The sequence below is a fragment of the Leuresthes tenuis genome, unplaced genomic scaffold (assembly GCF_036924035.1).
Source record: "Leuresthes tenuis unplaced genomic scaffold, fLeuTen1.0.hap1 SCAF_23, whole genome shotgun sequence".
Lineage (NCBI taxonomy): Eukaryota > Metazoa > Chordata > Actinopteri > Atheriniformes > Atherinopsidae > Leuresthes > Leuresthes tenuis.
The window spans coordinates 13,045,809-13,066,837 of NW_027325377.1; the positions used below are offsets into that span (position 1 = coordinate 13,045,809).

At 41.3% G+C, this 21,029-nt stretch overlaps 1 non-coding gene and 2 pseudogenes across 1 annotated transcript; 1 reads left to right on the top strand and 2 right to left on the bottom strand.

The window, feature by feature from the left end:
- Positions 1-2,860: 2,860 nt before the first annotated feature.
- On the bottom strand, positions 2,861-3,037 carry LOC140283465 (U2 spliceosomal RNA; annotated as a pseudogene).
- A 4,949-nt stretch (positions 3,038-7,986) lies between these two features.
- LOC140283320 (U2 spliceosomal RNA) lies at positions 7,987-8,177 on the top strand. The gene has a single exon (XR_011910026.1). It is a non-coding gene; the product is annotated as a U2 spliceosomal RNA (small nuclear RNA).
- Positions 8,178-17,469: 9,292 nt separating this feature from the next.
- Positions 17,470-17,646, bottom strand: LOC140283478 (U2 spliceosomal RNA; annotated as a pseudogene).
- Positions 17,647-21,029: the final 3,383 nt, after the last annotated feature.

The window sequence follows — 21,029 nt, forward strand, 5'->3', positions numbered from 1 at the left end:
ATTCAAACCTTCTTGTGGCCGAACACATCCACTTCTGCTTGTGATGATGTATAGTTGGGCATTCACACCTTTTCTTACCCATTTTTCAGTAATTATTGGTGGACATTCAGACCTTCTTGCAGCTGAACACCTCCGCTGCCGCTTTTGATGGTGTATAGTCGGGCTTTCGAGCCTTTTCTTCAACGGTGTTTACAAATTATGGTTGGAAATTCAGACCTTGCAGCCGAACAACTCCGCTCCCTCTTTTGATCATACATTGTCGGGCATTCGCACCTTGTCTTACCCGCTTTTTACAAACCATGGTCGGACTTTCACACCTTCTTGTAGCCGAACAACTCCGCTCCCGCTATTGATTGTGTACAGTCCGGTTTTTTAACCTTTTCTTATCCGCTTTTTACCAACTATGGTCGGACATTCGCAGCATCTTACAGCGGAACACCTCCGCTCCCTCTTTTGATGGTGTATGTTCGGGCATTCGAACTTTTTCTTACCCGCTTTTTACAAACTATGGTTGGACATTCAAACCTTCTTGTAGCAGAACACATCCACTTCTTCTTTTGATGATGTATGGTTGGGCATTCGCACCTTTTCTTACCCATTTTTCAGGAATTATGGGTGGATATTCACACCTACTTGCAGTCGAACAGCTCTGCTCCCACTTTTGATTATGTTTGGTTGGATATTCGAACCTTTTCTTAACTGCTTTTTACAAACTTTGGTCGGACGTTCACACCTTCTTGCAGCCGAACACCTCCGCTTCCGCTTTTGATGGTATATATTCGGGCATTCGAACCTTTTCTTACCCACTTTTTACCAACTATGGTCGGACATTCACACCGTCTTTCAAGTGTAACACCTCCGCTCCCTCTTTTGATGGTGTATGTTCGGGCATTCGCACCTTTTCTTACCCGCTTTTTACAAACTATGGTCGTACATTCAAACCTTCTTGTAGCCGAAAACCTCCACTCCCTCTTTTGATCATACTTTGTCGGGCATTCGCACCTTTTCTTACCCGCTTTTTACAAACTATGCTCGGACATTCAAACCTTCTTGTAGCCAAACACATCCACTCCTGCTTTTGTTGATGTATGGTTGGGCATTCGAACCTACTTGTTGCCCGCTTTTCATTAATTATGGGTGGACATTCACACCTTGTCACAGCCAAACACCTCCGCTCCCTGTTTTGATCATGTATGGTTGGACATTCGCACCTTTTCTCACCCGCTTTTTGCAAACTATGGTCGGCCATTCACAGCTTCCTCTCCACCATACTTGTATGGTGGGATATTCACACCCACTTGCATCCGAAGATCTCCGCCCCCACTTTTGTTGATATTTAGTCGGTCATTCACTCCTTACCCGTTTTCTTGCCGCCAAAAACCTCTGATCTCGCTTTTGATGATGTAAGATTGGGCATTCAGACCTTGCTTTTCCTGCTTTTCACCAACTATAGATGGACATTCACACCTTCTTGCAGCCGAACACTTCCGCTCCACCTTTTAGGTTTCTATCACACCTTTTTTTTCACCGCATTTTATAGATTATGGTTGGAAATTCTCAACCACTCATCCGAAGACCTCTCCTCCCGCTTTTGTTAATATATTTGAACTTTAGTCAGACATTCACACCTACTTGTAGCCGAACACCACCTCTCTAGCTTTTGATGAGGTATGGTCCGGGATTCTTACCGTTTCTAACACATTTTTCAGCAATTATGGTAGGATATTCACACCTTCTTGCAGCTGAACACCTCCTCTCCCACTTATGATCATGTGCGGATTGATTTTCGAAAATTTTCTTTCATGTTTTCTAGCAATTAATTATGGACATTTAGACCTTCTTGCAGCTGAACACCTCCGCTCCCGCTTTTGATCATACATTGTCAGGCATTCGCACCTTGTCTTACCCGCTTTTTACAAACTTTAGTCGAACATTCACACCTTTTTGCAGCCGAACACAGTTTTTTGCAGCCGAATTTGGGCATTCGCACCTTTTCATACCCACTTTTTACCAACTATGGTCGGACATTCACACCGTCTTACAGCGGAACACCTCCGCTCCCTCTTTTGATGGTGTCTGTTCGGGCATTCGAACCTTTTCTTACCCGCTTTTTACAAACTATGCTCGGACATTCAAACCTTCTTGTAGCCGAACACATCCACTCCTGCTTTTGATGATGTATGGTATGGCATTCGAACCTACTTGTTGCCCGCTTTTCATTAATTATGGGTGGACATTCACACCTTGTCGCAGCCAAACACCTCCGCTCCCTGTTTCGATCATGTATGGTTGGACATTCGCACCTTTTCTCACCCGCTTTTTGCAAACTATGGTCGGCCATTCACAGCTTCCTCTCCACCATACTTGTATGGTGGGATATTCACACCCACTTGCATCCGAAGACCTCCGCCCCCACTTTTGTTGATATTTAGTCGGTCATTCGCACCTTACCCGCTTTTGGCAAACTATGGCCTTCTTGCAGCCAAAAACCTCTGATCTCGCTTTTGATGATGTAAGGTTGGGCATTCAGACCTTGCTTCACCTGCTTTTCACCAAATATAGTCGGACATTCACACCTTCTTGCAGCCGAACACTTCCGCTCCACCTTTTAGTTTTCTATGGGGCATTCACACCTTTATTTTCACCGCATTTTATAAAAACACCACAGGAACACCGTATTGAGGCTTTGTTCTGACCGCTCATTCGGTGTCGCGTTTCTTTCAAGCATTTCTCCTGGTTAGCCCGCACTCGGCTCGCTCCCAGAGCCGTGTTAAAGTCTACTTCGCATTCACTCTCTTTTCTCAGCAGACTAAAAGAAACTTCCATCCTGCACCGCTGTTAGCTTTTTCACAAGAGCAGAGGAGAGCGCACCGTTCCCAGCGGCACTGCAGTACCGGGTCGATGCTTGGAGTGAACGGAGCAAGCTCCTTTTTCAACTCCTATTGATAAAAATCCATTTAATATGTAGTCCTTGCATAGACATATCACATATTAAACTGATAAGTACAGATGGATTATGTGCAATTTGTAAAGAGAGTAGAGGACGATCTCTCTCGTTGGAAGTCCTTACCTATATCACTTATGGGGAGAGTTACAACCATTAAAATGATGATACTACCAAAAGTTAACTATTTGTTCTCAATGATCCCCATAAAACCATCTGCTACTTGGTTTAAGTCACTAGATTCATGCATCTCCAAATTTCTGTGGAAAAACAAACCACCACGTATTAGTTTAAAAACCCTACAGAAGACCAAGGACAGTGGTGGATTAGATTTACCTCATTTTCAGCACTATTCCTTAGCCAATAGGTTACAATATATATCAAAATGGTTTAAACCTTGTTGTTGTCACAGTTCCCAGAGACGTTGTAATCGTTGAGGATTCTATATTCACCCCCTCATTAGAGGCACGTGTTGCAGATTGATGACACTGAATCTTCTCCTCTGTTCATTGCTGGCATCATTCCCAGCATCGTAAGTGTTCGTGGCATTGTTAGCCTCTTCTTCTGGATCTTGATATCGAGCATCCTTTTGTATTTCTGGTTTGTAAGTCCTCTCTCTTCGTTCACCGGAGTCTTCGTCTCTTTGTCCTTGAGTTTGGTGATTTTTTCTTCTTTTGATGCCTTGACACAGTGTGACAGGTGATACCACATGGGAGATCCTTTAACTTGGACTGCTGTCCCTGTGCTGCGAAATGGCTGTGCTGCTCAAATGGTCTCTCCTTCATCATATACACAGTTATTTATACATCACCTTCCACCATGAAGCGTTGTCCCTTTTTGTTTCTCTCTTTGTTCTTAAAATGCTGTTATAAATGTCTAAACCAATCCATTAAACTAGATCATTTTGGCAGTAAAGCGATCTACAATGTGCTTGGTCGCAAAGCTGCTCATCTGTGGTAAACAGCTCTTCAGAAAGGCATTCTTCAATTGATTTCACTCATTTTATGTAATAATTTTGTGATTTCCTACAAAACTACACTTCTTCTCCCATCTGTCTGAGTATTTAATATTGTCTGGGTCCCGTTAAAACATGTATTTTTCCCATCTAATTCCTTGTTTGCTTTAAAACAAGTATTCCCCATTTTCTATCCCTTCAGTAGCCAACCAGTTTGTATGGAGTACACTGGAGCAACTTGACTGATCAGTAAAACACTGCTTTTGTTGTCACCGCAAGGCTTCCCCCGTCGGTTGTTTCACTGAGACACTACTGAGTAACTACAACTCAACACAGTTTATACACATAACATTCATATACATACTAACAAACAAACAAACAATAATTTATCGCAATTTTCTCATCTCTGTTTGAACGTACACCCAGGTAAATATTCCTGTAGTCTTCTCATACCGACTATGGACCCATTCATTGTTTAACTTCACTGTTTTGCAAATCCTAATTGAATATTACACATTGACATTGAACTTTACTGGATAAGCAGGTCTTCATTGCATTCAGCAGCCTATATGTGAGCATTTATGTGTAAGCTGTTCTTCTTTGCATTTATCAGCAGCAAGCAATTCTTCACTGCACATGCATATGTAAATAGTAAAACAATTCCAATGTGTTAGCGAAACCTTCTATATCACAGTGGTTTCTAAGGTCTATTTTAAGTTCTTTGCCATCAGTGAGATGACATTGTTTACAAAGTGTGTCAAATTATCACTGAAGATCTTTTCAGGAATTTCAAATCTAGAAATGAGTTATTTTACGCGTGATTTTGCTACTGAGAGTGCATCTGCTTGTGCACATGGAAATATTTCAGACCATTTGGTAAAAACCTCTGTTGTCACTGAGCAGAATCGTTTCCCTTAACATTAATTTAGTTCAATGAAATCTACAAAATAATGAAATAATGAAATCCAAACAAATATGTTGAAAAAGATACACTGGCTTAGGGAATTATCTTCGTTTTGGTCTTAGATTGCCCTGTGGAATGTATTTTGCACATATTTGACCTGCTAGACAAAACTTTATTAATTTATTTATTCTAAAAAAATGTTTTTAATAATTAGTAAAACCATATGCTGTAAAAACCTGGTTCATTATTGCTTCCATCCCTCCTGTTGAGACATGACATGGTCCGTGGCTCAATACTGCAGCATATTTAAACAAATTCTTTGGCAGTATGGTTTTCCTTCCGGTCATTCATACGAGTCTATTGTAGATGGCAATTGAATAACATCTAATAATGCTAAAATATTTGTAGTTTATACATTTAGCTGTGGATGTCAACATACCTGTTTTTCCAATGCTGTGTTAACACATGTACAGTTGAGAAGGCATACTGACTGTCAGTGTAAACGTTAACAACCTTTTTGTTATTTAATTTACAAGCTTCAGTTAAAGCTACCAATTCGACTGCTTGAACAGAGTAATTTTTTGGTAGTGGTTGTTTTAAGAAAACTTCAGTTTCTGTTACTACTGCAAATCCTGTAGCATTTGTGCCATCAGGGTTTTTTTCCTTGATCTGTTGAATAAATATAGTTATTTCTGCATTTTCATAACGTATATCAGTTAAGTCTGGCCTGGGTAAAACACTGATGGTTATTTCTGGCTTTCCATCTGTGGGGTAGGTAGCAGTGTGGATGGATTAAGTGTAGCACATCTCTCGACAACAAGGTGTGGCTGTGAAAGAAGAACTGTTATGTAGGAGAGATGTCTGGTAAAGATATTTTGTTAAGTAACCATATCACAGCCACTGCATGAGGTACCTTAAGTGTTAATGGGTGAAATAACACCATTATTGTTGATGCCTGCACTGCCAATGGCTTCTGGCCATTGATTCAAAAGTACGATCTCGTCCCTTTTTCCCCCTTTCAGTGGACACTGGCCCCTAATTACCGCAATTCAGCAGGGGGTCTTTCATTAGGAGTACTGGACTCCCCCGTGCACGGTTTCAGCTCCGACCCTGGACAGCGGAAAAAACGTTGAGATCTGGTTTGAGGACCCAATTGTTGAGAAAAGTCTCTCAATGAGACTCAGAGTTGCTGGAGTCAGTTAATGCAAAGGTTTAATCATGCAGCAAGTTCAAGAATGTGTGTGTGTATGGGTGTATGTGTGCGAACGTGTGTGAGTTTGTGTGTGTGAGAGTTTAAAGAACAAGGCAGGCCTTAACTAGTATGGCACGGGTCCAGCCTGTCTCATCTTTTTTGGAAGGTCCAGCGCTCGGCCGTAACCCTTCTGTCTGTTTGGACTCTCACATACATTCGGTTAATCATAGAAAAACGAGAACAAAACTTTTTAGCCCCTTAAATTCATAAAACAGACATGGTGCAGTTATTTCCATTCTAGAAAATAAGAGTAATCACCACCATTCCTATAAATTCTGGATATTCTAACAATCTGAATCTTTTTTAAATGTTCGATGAAGCCCTTTGCTGTTCTGTTTAGAGACTCAGCTGATCATAAACCAAGTTTTGCTCTTGAACCAAGCTTCTAAACTCTTCACCTTTTTCATTTCTCAGTTAGTATTCACTTTAAAACTGATTAAAAGAAAAATTAAATGAATGCCTATCAACAAATGTGGGATCTAAACTCTAGTGCTTCCTCTAAAATAATTTCCTTTCTCAATTCAGAAATGTGTGTGTGTAAGTCACAACACCCGTGACTTACTTCTCTCTTTTCTCTACACTCTGCACTGTGAGCACACAAAACAAATCAGAAAGGCTTTTTTCTCTCTTTTCTACATTATGGACTGTGGGGACACAAAACCGCTCTCTCTTTTTTTTTTTTTTGATTGTGTGCCAGGGCGTTGTCTCACGTATTAGATTATGCTTAAGATACGAATGAGTTTATCAGTCACATCAGAATCCATACATACTGATCCTCCCGTAATAAAATGGTCGGATCTTATCAAACACACTTTGTTTCTTGTGACAAGTCAGCGAAACAGCGTATACACGTCAAGACACTGAATCAAGTTTGCCACAAGAACTCATAAGTTTGGCAGTATTGCTCTGCCGTCAGCAATCATACACCCATTTTATTTTCATGAGACATGTGCAGGCACCTGTTCATCTACTGTTCTATCACTATGAATTAGTTTATCTATTATCAATAAGGATACTTCTACAACTACTATCAAAGTATGTCCGGACTTCTTATGTTGTCAGTTGCTATATATGAATAAGTGGGTTGCTACTGAAAAGCATTAAGCATGTCACACAGCCCAAACATATAACATTTCAGGACACACCACACAGTTAACAACCACAGTGAAGCGTGTCAAAGCCCAAACATGTAACATTCAACAGGACACTTACACAACACATTCAAATCAAACAGTCAGACAACATACAAGAACCTATACCCCAGCCGGCATTGCTCCCTGCCTATTTTCCTACAACTCACTATGTGTGCGCACACCTTTATTCACAAACTCTTCAACTTATACTCTTTTACCGAAGCTGCTACAGCTCGATTGGCCAAATACCCTTAGATCCTATTTCGGTGAATTTGACATCTGCCTTGCATGTAACAGATTAGCGGTTTAGCAGTTTTAATTTAGTTTGAGTGAAGGAATTCATTTTATAGCAAAATCCGAAATCGTGAAGAACTCATGGAAGTAAGCTTATTCTCGGATTCCTGAATCTTTAGATTTGCTCTTTGTTTTACTGCAAAGTACAACGTTGAGCAGCACTAATGAGTTGTTTCTATTTTTGGCAGGCTTTACCTTTGCGGATGAAGCCCTTTCTGTCTGTGCAAAAGAAATCTTGTTACTGTGCAGAGTGACTTCTCTGAGTAGAGTCGCCTTACTTGTTGCGACTGTGCCAATGTTCGAAGCTGGAGTGCAAAGTTGTTGCTTGAATGGTGCTCGCTGGAGCGTGCGGTAGTGTAAAGTTATACCATTTAAAAGGGCTGAAGAGTGCTCAGTGCAGCGGGTGGGCCGAGGTGCAAAGTGACACTATGGCCATAAAAAGAACACCGCTACAAGTGCGCATTGTGCCAGGAAGGGCCCTCGGACGTGAACCAGCGGACAGTTATCGCTTCTCGGCCTTTTGGCTAAGATCAAGTGTAGTATCTGTTCTTATTAGTTTAATGTCTGATGTGTCCTCTATGCGAGGACTACATATTAAATGGATTAGTATCAATAGGAGTTGAAAAAGGAGCTTGCTCCGTTCACTCCAAGCATCGACCCGGTACTGTAGTGCCCCTGGGAACGGTGCGCTCTCCTCTGCTCTTGTGAAAAAGCAAACAGCGGTGCAGGATGGAAGTTTCAGGGAGCCCAAGATGAAACTTTCTTTTAGTCTGCTGAGAAAAGAGAGTGAATGCGAAGTAGACTTTAACACGGTTCTGGGAGCGAGCCGAGTGCGGGCTAACCAGGAGAATTGCTTGAAAGAAACGCGACACCGAATGAGCGGTCAGAACAAAGCCTCAATACGGTGTTCCTGTGGTGTTTTTATAAAATGCGGTGAAAAAAAAGGTGTGAATGCCCCATAGAAAACTAAAAGGTGGAGCGGAAGTGTTCGGCTGCAAGAAGGTGTGAATGTCCGACTATATTTGGTGAAAAGCAGGTGAAGCAAGGTCTGAATGCCCAACCTTACATCATCAAAAGCGAGATCAGAGGTTTTTGGCTGCAAGAAGGCCATAGTTTGCCAAAAGTGGGTAAGGTGCGAATGACCGACTAAATATCAACAAAAGTGGGGGCGGAGGTCTTCGGATGCAAGTGGGTGTGAATATCCCACCATAGAAGTATGGTGGAGAGGAAGCTGTGAATGGCCGACCATAGTTTGCAAAAAGCGGGTGAGAAAAGGTGCGAATGTCCAACCATACATGATCAAAACAGGGAGCGGAGGTGTTTGGCTGCGACAAGGTGTGAATGTCCACCCATAATTAATGAAAAGCGGGCAACAAGTAGGTTCGAATGCCCAACCATACATCATCAAAAGCAGGAGTGGATGTGTTCGGCTACAAGAAGGTTTGAATGTCCGAGCATAGTTTGTAAAAAGCGGGTAAGAAAAGGTTCGAATGCCTGAACATACATCATCAAAAGCAGGACTGGATGTGTTCGGCTACAAGAAGGTTTGAATGTCCGACCATAGTTGGTAAAAAGTGGGTATGAAAAGGTTCGAATGCCCAAAATCGGCTGAAAAAAACTGTGTTCGGCTGCAAAAAGGTGTGAATGTTTGACTAAAGTTTGTAAGACAAGGTTCGAATGCCTGACAATGTATGATCAAAAGCGGGAGCGGAGGTATTCAGCTGCAAGAAGGTCTAAATGTCCATCATTAATTGCTAGAAAACATGAAAGAAAATTTTCGAAAATCAATCTGCATATGATCATAAGTGGGAGAGGAGGTGTTCAGCTGCAAGAAGGTGTGAATGTCCTACCATAATTGCTGAAAAATGTGTTAGAAACGGTAGGAATGCCGGACCATACATCATCAAAAGCTAGAGAGGTGGTGTTCGGCTGCAAGTAGGTGTGAATGTCTGACTAAAGTTCAAATATATTAACAAAAGCGGGAGGAGAGGTCTTCGGATGAGTGGTTGAGAATTTCCAACCATAATCTATAAAATGCGGTGAAAAAAAAGGTGTGATAGAAACCTAAAAGGTGGAGCGGAAGTGTTCGGCTGCAAGAAGGTGTGAATGTCCGTCTATAGTTGGTGAAAAGCAGGAAAAGCAAGGTCTGAATGCCCAATCTTACATCATCAAAAGCGAGATCAGAGGTGTTTGGCTGCAAGAAAACGGGTAAGGTGTGAATGACCGACTAAATATCAACAAAAGTGGGGGCGGAGGTCTTCGGATGCAAGTGGGTGTGAATATCCCACCATACAAGTATGGTGGAGAGGAAGCTGTGAATGTCCGACCATGGTTTGTAAAACGCGGGTAAGACAAGGTGCGAATGTCCGACAATGTATGATCAAAAGAGGGAGCGGAGGTGTTCGGCTGCAAGGTCTGAATTTCAAACCATAATTTGTAAACACCGTTGAAGAAAAGCCTCGAAAGCCCGACTATACACCATCAAAAGCGGGAGCAGAGGTGTTCAGCTGCAAGAAGGTCTGAATGTCCACCAATAATTACTGAAAAATGGGTAAGAAAAGGTGTGAATGCCCAACTATACATCATCAAAAGCAGAAGTGGATGTGTTCGGCCACAAGAAGGTTTGAATGTCCGACCATAGTTTGTAAAAGGCGGGTAAGAAAAGGTTTGAATGCCCGAACATACACAATCAAAAGAGGGAGCGGAGGTGTTTCGCTGCAAGAAGGTGTGAATGTCCGAGCATAGTTTGTAAAAAGTGGGTAAGAAAAGGTTCGAATGCCAGAACATACACCATCAAAAGAGGGAGCGGAGGTGTTCCGCTGTAAGAAGGTGTGAATGTCCAACCATAGTTGGTAAAAAGCGGGTAAGAAAAGGTTAAAATACCCGACTCTACACAATCAATAGCGGGAGCGGAGTTGTTCGGCTAAAAGAAGGTGTGAAAGTCCGACCATGGTTTGTAAAAAGCGGGTAAGAAAAGGTTCGAATGCAAAAATATACACCATTAAAAGCGGAAGCCGAGGTGTTCGGCTGCAAGTAGGTCTGAATGTCCACCCATAATTAATGAAAAGCGGGCAACAAGTAGGTTCGAATGCCCAACCATACATCAACAAAAGCAGGAGTGGATGTGTTTGGCTACAAGAGGGTTTGAATGTCCGAGCATAGTTTGTAGAAAGCGGGAAAGAAAAGGTGCGAATGCCCGACAATGTATGATCAAAAGAGGGAGTGGAGGTTTTCGGCTACAAGAAGGTTTGAATGTCCAACCATAGTTTGTAAAAAGCGGGTAAGAAAAGGTGCGAATGCCCGAACATAGACCATCAAAAGAGGGAGCGGAGGTGTTCCGCTGTAAGATGGTGCGAATGTCCGACCATAGTTGGTAAAAAGCGGGTAAGAAAAGGTTCGAATGCCTGAATATATACCATCAAAAGCGGAAACGGAGGTGTTCGGCTGCAAGAAGGTGTGAACGTCCGACCAAAGTTTGTAAAAAGCAGTTAAGAAAAGGTTCGAATATCCAACCAAACATAATCAAAAGTGGGAGCAGAGCTGTTCGACTGCAAATAGGTGTGAATGTCCACCCATAATTCCTGAAAAATGGGTAAGAAAAGGTGCGAATGCCCAACCATACATCATCAAAAGAAGAAGTGGATGTGTTCTGCTACAAGAAGGTTTGAATGTCCGACCATAGTTTGTAAAAAGTGGGTAAGAAAAAGTTCGAATGCCCGAACATACACCATCAAAAGAGGGAGCGGAGGTGTTCCGCTGTAAGACGGTGTGAAAGTCGGACCATAATTGGTAAAAAGCGGGTAAGAAAAGGTTAAAATACCCAACTGTACACAATCAATAGCGGGAGCGGAGTTGTTCGGCTACAAGAAGGTGTGAAAGTCCGACCATGGTTTGTAAAACGCGGGTAAGACAAGGTGCGAATGCCCGACAATGTATGATCAAAAGAGGGAGCGGAGGTGTTCGGCTGCAAGGTCTGATTTTCCAACCATAATTTGTAAACACCGTTGAAGAAAAGCCTCGAAAGCCCGACTATACACCATCAAAAGCGGGAGCAGAGGGGTTCAGCTGCAAGAAGGTCTGAATGTCCACCAATAATTACTGAAAAATGGGTAAGAAAAGGTGTGAATGCCCAACTATACATCATCAAAAGCAGAAGTGGATGTGTTCGGCCACAAGAAGGTTTGAATGTCCGACCATAGTTTGTAAAAAGCGGGTAAGAAAAGGTTCGAATGCCCGAACATACACAATCAAAAGAGGGAGCGGAGGTGTTTCGCTGCAAGAAGGTGTGAATGTCCGAGCATAGTTTGTAAAAAGTGGGTAAGAAAAGGTTCGAATGCCAAAATATACACCATCAAAAACGGAAGCCGAGGTGTTCGGCTGCAAGTAGGTGTGAATGTCAGATCATAATTTGCAAAAAGCTGATGAGAAAGTGTGAATGACCGACAATAATTACTGAAAAATGTGTTAGAAGAGGTAAGAATGCCGGACTATTCATCATCAAAAGCAGAGAAGAGGTGTTCGGATGCAAGAAGCTGTGAATGTCCAGCCATAATTACTCAAAAACGGGTAAGAAAAGGTAGTATTGCCAGACCATAAATGATCAAAACAGGGAGCGGAGGTGTTCCGCTGTAAGAAGGTGTGAATGTCCGACCATAATTGGTAAAAAGCGGGTAAGAAAAGGTTAAAATACCCGACTGTACACAATCAATAGCGGGAGCGGAGTTGTTTGGCTACTAAAAGGTGTGAAAGTCCGACCATACATCCTCAAAAGCAGAACTGGATGTGTTCGGCTACAAGAAGGTTTGAATGTCCGACCATAGTTTGTAAAAAGCGGGTAAGAAAAGGTTCGAATGCCCAAACATACACCATCAATAGAGGGAGCGGAGGTGTTCCGCCATAAGAAGGTGTGAATGTCCGACCATAATTTGTAAAAACCGGGGAAGAAAAGGCTTGAAAGCCCGACTATACACCATCAAAAGCGGGAGCAGAGGGGTTCAGCTGCAAGAAGGTCTGAAATGTCCATCAATAATTGCTAGAAAACATGAAAGAAAATTTTCGAATATCAAACCGCACATGATCATAAGTGGGAGCGGAGGTGTTTAGCTGCAAGAAGGTGTGAATGTCCACCCATAATTCCTCAAAAATGGGTAAAAAAAAAGGTGCGAATGCCCAACCATACATCATCAAAAGCAGGTGTGAATGTCAGATCATAATTTGCAAAAACCTGATGAGAAATGGTGAGAATGCCCGACTATACACCATCAAATGCGGGAGCGGAGGTTTTCGGCTGTGAGTAGGTGTGAATGTCCGACCATACTTGCTGAAAAATATGACAAAGCAGTTTTCACTTGGTTTGAGTGAAGGAATTCATTTTATATCAAAATCCGAAATTGTGTAGAACTCGTGGAAATAAGTTTATTCTCGGATTCCTAAAGGTTTAGTGTTGTTCTTTGGTATACTGCAAAGTAATACTTTCTATTTTGTTGAAACCGATTAAGTTAAAACTGCTTTGTCCTTCATATTTATCCATGTCATAATAGCTTTAAACAAAAAAGAACGTTGTACTTTGCAGGATAGGAAAGAACAACACTAAACCTTTAGGAATCCGAGAATAATCTTCTTTTCACGAGTTCTACACAATTTCGGATTTTGATATAAAATGAATTCCTTCACTCAAACCAAGTTAAAACTGCTTTGTCCTTCATATTTATTCATGTCTAAATAGCTTTAAACAAAAAAGAACGTTGTACTTTGCAGGATAGGAAAGAACAACTCTAAACCTTTTCAGGAATCCGAGAATAAGCTTCTTATCACCAGTTCTACACAATTTCGGATTTTGATATAAAATTAATTCCTTCACTCAAACCAAGTTAAAACTGCTTTGTCCTTCATATTTATCCATGTCTGAATAGGTTTCAATAAAAAAGAAAGTATTAATTTGCAGTATACCAAAGAACAACACTAAACCTTTAGGAATCCGAGAATAAGCTTCTTATCACCAGTTCTACACAATTTCGGATTTTGATATAAAATGAATTCCTTCACTCAAACCAAGTTAAAACTGCTTTGTCCTTAATATTTATCCATGTCTGAATAGGTTTCAACAAAAAAGAAAGTATTACTTTGCAGTATACCAAAGAACAACACTAAAACTTTAGGAATCCGAGAATAAGCTTCTTATCACCAGTTCTACACAATTTCGGATTTTGATATAAAATGAATTCCTTCACTCAAACCAAGTTAAAACTGCTTTGTCCTTCATATTTATCCATGTCTGAATTGGTTTCAACAAAATAGAAAGTATTACTTTGCAGTATACCAAAGAACAACACTAAACCTTTAGGAATCCGAGAATAAGCTTCTTTTCACCAGTTCTACACAATTTTGGATTTTGATATAAAATGAATTCCTTCACTCAAACCAAGTTAAAACTGCTTTGTCCTTCATATTTATCCATGTCTGAATCGGTTTCAACAAAATAGAAAGTATTACTTTGCAGTATACCAAAGAACAACACTAAACCTTTAGGAATCCGAGAATAAACTTATTTCCACGAGTTCTACACAATTTCGGATTTTGATATAAAATGAATTCCTTCACTCAAACCAAGTGAAAACTGCTTTGTCATATTTTTCAGCAAGTATGGTCGGACATTCACACCTACTCACAGCCGAACACCTCCGCTCCCGCATTTGATGGTGTATAGTCGGGCATTCTCACCATTTCTCATCAGGTTTTTGCAAATTATGATCTGACATTCACACCTGCTTTTGATGTTGTATGGTTGGGCATTCGCACCTTTTTTTACCCATTTTTCAGGAATTATGGGTGGACATTCACACCATCTTACAGCTGAACACCTCCTCTCCCGCATATGATCATGTGCGGTTTGATATTCGAAAAATTTTCTTTCATGTTTTCTAGCAATTAGTGATGGACATTGAGACCTTCTTGCAGCTGAACACCTCTGCTCCCGCTTTTGATGGTGTATAGTTGGGCTTTCGAGCCTTTTCTTCCCCGGTTTTTACAAATTATCGTTGGACATTCAGACCTTCTTGCAGCCGAAAACCTCCGTTCCCTCTTTTGATCATACATTGTCCGGCATTCGCACCTTTTCTTACCCGCTTTTTACAAACCATGGTCGGACTTTCACACCTTTTAGTAGCCAAACAACTCCGCTCCCGCTATTGATTGTGTACAATCTGGTATTTTAACCTTTTCTTACCCGCTTTTTACCAATTATGGTGGGACATTCACACCTTCTTACAGCGGAACACCTCCGCTCCCTGTTTTGATCATTTATGGTCTGGCAATACTACCTTTTCTTACCCGTTTTTGAGTTATTCTGGCTGGACATTCACAGCTTCTTGCAGCCGAACACCTCTTCTCCCGCTTTTGATGTAGAATGGTCCGGCATTCTTACCTTTTCTAACACATTTTTCAGCAATTATTGTCGGTCATTCACACCTTTCTCATCAGCTTTTTACAAATTATGATCTGACATTCACACCTACTTGCAGCCGAACACCTCGGCTTCCGCTTTTGATGGTGTATATTTTGGCATTCGAACCTTTTCTTACCCGCTTTTTACAAACCATGGTCGGACTTTCATACCTTCTTTTAGCCGAACAACTCCGCTCCCGCTATTGATTGTGTAGAGTTGGGTATTTTAGCCTTTTCTTACCCGCTTTTTACCAACTATGGTCGGACATTCACACCTTCTTACAGCGGAACACCTCCGCTCCCTCTTTTGATGGTGTATGTTCTGGCATTCGAACCTTTTCTTACCCGCTTTTTACAAACTATGGTTGGACATTCAAACCTTCTTGTAGCAGAACACATCCACTTCTTCTTTTGATGATGTATGGTTGGGCATTCGCACCTTTTCTTACCCATTTTTCAGGAATTATGGGTGGATATTCACACCTACTTGCAGTCGAACAGCTCTGCTCCCTCTTTTGATCATACATTGTCGGGCATTCGCACCTTGTCTTACCCGCTTTTTACAAACCATGGTCGGACTTTCACACCTTCTTGTAGCCGAACAACTCCGCTCCCGCTATTGATTGTGTACAGTCCGGTTTTTTAACCTTTTCTTACCCGCTTTTTACCAACTATGGTCGGACATTCGCAGCATCTTACAGCGGAACACCTCCGCTCCCTCTTTTGATGGTGTATGTTCGGGCATTCGAACTTTTTCTTACCCGCTTTTTACAAACTATGGTTGGACATTCAAACCTTCTTGTAGCAGAACACATCCACTTCTTCTTTTGATGATGTATGGTTGGGCATTCGCACCTTTTCTTACCCATTTTTCAGGAATTATGGGTGGATATTCACACCTACTTGCAGTCGAACAGCTCTGCTCCCACTTTTGATTATGTTTGGTTGGATATTCGAACCTTTTCTTAACTGCTTTTTACAAACTTTGGTCGGACGTTCACACCTTCTTGCAGCCGAACACCTCCGCTTCCGCTTTTGATGGTATATATTCGGGCATTCGAACCTTTTCTTACCCACTTTTTACCAACTATGGTCGGACATTCACACCGTCTTTCAAGTGTAACACCTCCGCTCCCTCTTTTGATGGTGTATGTTCGGGCATTCGCACCTTTTCTTACCCGCTTTTTACAAACTATGGTCGTACATTCAAACCTTCTTGTAGCCGAAAACCTCCACTCCCTCTTTTGATCATACTTTGTCGGGCATTCGCACCTTTTCTTACCCGCTTTTTACAAACTATGATCGGACATTCAAACCTTCTTGTAGCCAAACACATCCACTCCTGCTTTTGTTGATGTATGGTTGGGCATTCGAACCTACTTGTTGCCCGCTTTTCATTAATTATGGGTGGACATTCACACCTTGTCACAGCCAAACACCTCCGCTCCCTGTTTTGATCATGTATGGTTGGACATTCGCACCTTTTCTCACCCGCTTTTTGCAAACTATGGTCGGCCAATCACAGCTTCCTCTCCACCATACATGTATGGTGGGATATTCACACCCACTTGCATCCGAAGATCTCCGCCCCCACTTTTGTTGATATTTAGTCGAACATTCACACCTTTTTGCAGCCGAACACAGTTTTTTGCAGCCGAATTTGGGCATTCGCACCTTTTCATACCCACTTTTTACCAACTATGGTCGGACATTCACACCGTCTTACAGCGGAACACCTCCGCTCCCTCTTTTGATGGTGTATGTTCGGGCATTCGAACCTTTTCTTACCCGCTTTTTACAAACTATGCTCGGACATTCAAACCTTCTTGTAGCCGAACACATCCACTCCTGCTTTTGATGATGTATGGTATGGCATTCGAACCTACTTGTTGCCCACTTTTCATTAATTATGGGTGGACATTCACACCTTGTCGCAGCCAAATACCTCCGCTCCCTGTTTCGATCATGTATGGTTGGACATTCGCACCTTTTCTCACCCGCTTTTTGCAAACTATGGTCGGCCATTCACAGCTTCCTCTCCACCATACTTGTATGGTGGGATATTCACACCCACTTGCATCCGAAGACCTCCGCCCCCACTTTTGTTGATATTTAGTCGGTCATTCGCACCTTACCCGCTTTTGGCAAACTATGGCCTTCTTGCAGCCAAAAACCTCTGATCTCGCTTTTGATGATGTAAGGTTGGGCATTCAGACCTTGCTTCACCTGCTTTTCACCAAATATAGTCGGACATTCACACCTTCTTGCAGCCGAACACTTCCGCTCCACCTTTTAGTTTTCTATGGGGCATTCACACCTTTATTTTCACCGCATTTTATAAAAACACCACAGGAACACCGTATTGAGGCTTTGTTCTGACCGCTCATTCGGTGTCGCGTTTCTTTCAAGCATTTCTCCTGGTTAGCCCGCACTCGGCTCGCTCCCAGAGCCGTGTTAAAGTCTACTTCGCATTCACTCTCTTTTCTCAGCAGACTAAAAGAAACTTCCATCCTGCACCGCTGTTAGCTTTTTCACAAGAGCAGAGGAGAGCGCACCGTTCCCAGCGGCACTGCAGTACCGGGTCGATGCTTGGAGTGAACGGAGCAAGCTCCTTTTTCAACTCCTATTGATAAAAATCCATTTAATATGTAGTCCTTGCATAGACAAATCACATATTAAACTGATAAGTACAGATGGATTATGTGCAATTAGTAAAGAGAGTAGAGGACGATCTCTCTCGTTGGAAGTCCTTACCTATATCACTTATGGGGAGAGTTACAACCATTAAAATGATGATACTACCAAAAGTTAACTATTTGTTCTCAATGATCCCCATAAAACCATCTGCTACTTGGTTTAAGTCACTAGATTCATGCATCTCCAAATTTCTGTGGAAAAACAAACCACCACGTATTAGTTTAAAAACCCTACAGAAGACCAAGGACAGTGGTGGATTAGATTTACCTCATTTTCAGCACTATTCCTTAGCCAATAGGTTACAATATATATCAAAATGGTTTAAACCTTGTTGTTGTCACAGTTCCCAGAGACGTTGTAATCGTTGAGGATTCTATATTCACCCCCTCATTAGAGGCACGTGTTGCAGATTGATGACACTGAATCTTCTTCTCTGTTCATTGCTGGCATCATTCCCAGCATCGTAAGTGTTTTTGGCATTGTTAGCCTCTTCTTCTGGATCTTGATATCGAGCATCCTTTTGTATTTCTGGTTTGTAAGTCCTCTCTCTTCGTTCACCGGAGTCTTCGTCTCTTTGTCCTTGAGTTTGGTGATTTTTTCTTCTTTTGATGCCTTGACACAGTGTGACAGGTGATACCACATGGGAGATCCTTTAACTTGGACTGCTGTCCCTGTGCTGCGAAATGGCTGTGCTGCTCAAATGGTCTCTCCTTCATCATATACACAGTTATTTATACATCACCTTCCACCATGAAGCGTTGTCCCTTTTTGTTTCTCTCTTTGTTCTTAAAATGCTGTTATGCATGTCTAAACCAATCCATTAAACTAGATCATTTTGGCAGTAAAGCGATCTACAATGTGCTTGGTCGCAAAGCTGCTCATCTGTGGTAAACAGCTCTTCAGAAAGGCATTCTTCAATTGATTTCACTAATTTTATGTAATAATTTTGTGATTTCCTACAAAACTACACTTCTTCTCCCATCTGTCTGAGTATTTAATATTGTCTGGGTCCCGTTAAAACATGTATTTTTCCCATCTAATTCCTTGTTTGCTTTAAAACAAGTATTCCCCATTTTCTATCCCTTCAGTAGCCAACCAGTTTGTATGGAGTACACTGGAGCAACTTGACTGATCAGTAAAACACTGCTTTTGTTGTCACCGCAAGGCTTCCCCCGTCGGTTGTTTCACTGAGACACTACTGAGTAACTACAACTCAACACAGTTTATACACATAACATTCATATACATACTAACAAACAAACAAACAATAATTTATCGCAATTTTCTCATCTCTGTTTGAACGTACACCCAGGTAAATATTCCTGTAGTCTTCTCATACCGACTATGGACCCATTCATTGTTTAACTTCACTGTTTTGCAAATCCTAATTGAATATTACACATTGACATTGAACTTTACTGGATAAGCAGGTCTTCATTGCATTCAGCAGCCTATATGTGAGCATTTATGTGTAAGCTGTTCTTCTTTGCATTTATCAGCAGCAAGCAATTCTTCACTGCACATGCATATGTAAATAGTAAAACAATTCCAATGTGTTAGCGAAACCTTCTATATCACAGTGGTTTCTAAGGTCTATTTTAAGTTCTTTGCCATCAGTGAGATGACATTGTTTACAAAGTGTGTCAAATTATCACTGAAGATCTTTTCAGGAATTTCAAATCTAGAAATGAGTTATTTTACGCGTGATTTTGCTACTGAGAGTGCATCTGCTTGTGCACATGGAAATATTTCAGACCATTTGGTAAAAACCTCTGTTGTCACTGAGCAGAATCGTTTCCCTTAACATTAATTTAGTTCAATGAAATCTACAAAATAATGAAATAATGAAATCCAAACAAATATGTTGAAAAAGATACACTGGCTTAGGGAATTATCTTCGTTTTGGTCTTAGATTGCCCTGTGGAATGTATTTTGCACATATTTGACCTGCTAGACAAAACTTTATTCATTTATTTATTCTAAAAAAATGTTTTTAATAATTAGTAAAACCATATGCTGTAAAAACCTGGTTCATTATTGCTTCCATCCCTCCTGTTGAGACATGACATGGTCCGTGGCTCAATACTGCAGCATATTTAAACAAATTCTTTGGCAGTATGGTTTTCCTTCCGGTCATTCATACGAGTCTATTGTAGATGGCAATTGAATAACATCTAATAATGCTAAAATATTTGTAGTTTATACATTTAGCTGTGGATGTCAACATACCTGTTTTTCCAATGCTGTGTTAACACATGTACAGTTGAGAAGGCATACTGACTGTCAGTGTAAACGTTAACAACCTTTTTGTTATTTAATTTACAAGCTTCAGTTAAAGCTACCAATTCGACTGCTTGAACAGAGTAATTTTTTGGTAGTGGTTGTTTTAAGAAAACTTCAGTTTCTGTTACTACTGCAAATCCTGTAGCATTTGTGCCATCAGGGTTTTTTTCCTTGATCTGTTGAATAAATATAGTTATTTCTGCATTTTCATTACGTATATCAGTTAAGTCTGGCCTGGGTAAAACACTGATGGTTATTTCTGACATGCAATCATGAGGCTTTCCATCTGTGGGGTAGGTAGCAGTGTGGATGGATTAAGTGTAGCACATCTCTCGACAACAAGGTGTGGCTGTGAAAGAAGAACTGTTATGTAGGAGAGATGTCTGGTAAAGATATTTTGTTAAGTAACCATATCACAGCCACTGCATGAGGTACCTTAAGTGTTAATGGGTGAAATAACACCATTATTGTTGATGCCTGCACTGCCAATGGCTTCTGGCCATTGATTCAAAAGTACGATCTCGTCCCTTTTTCCCCCTTTCAGTGGACACTGGCCCCTAATTACCGCAATTCAGCAGGGGGTCTTTCATTAGGAGTACTGGACTCCCCCGTGCACGGTTTCAGCTCCGACCCTGGACAGCGGAAAAAACGTTGAGATCTGGTTTGAGGACCCAATTGTTGAGAAAAGTCTCTCAATGAGACTCAGAGTTGCTGGAGTCAGTTAATGCAAAGGTTTAATCTTGCAGCAAGTTCAAGAATGTGTGTGTGTATGGGTGTATGTGTGCGAACGTGTGTGAGTTTGTGTGTGTGAGAGTTTAAAGAACCTGTTATCCACAGGCAGGCCTTAACTAGTATGGCACGGGTCCAGCCTGTCTCATCTTTTTTGGAAGGTCCAGCGCTCGGCCGTAACCCTTCTGTCTGTTTGGACTCTCACATACATTCGGTTAATCATAGAAAAACGAGAACAAAACTTTTTAGCCCCTTAAATTCATAAAACAGACATGGTGCAGTTATTTCCATTCTAGAAAATAAGAGTAATCACCACCATTCCTATAAATTCTGGATATTCTAACAATCTGAATCTTTTTTAAATGTTCGATGAAGCCCTTTGCTGTTCTGTTTAG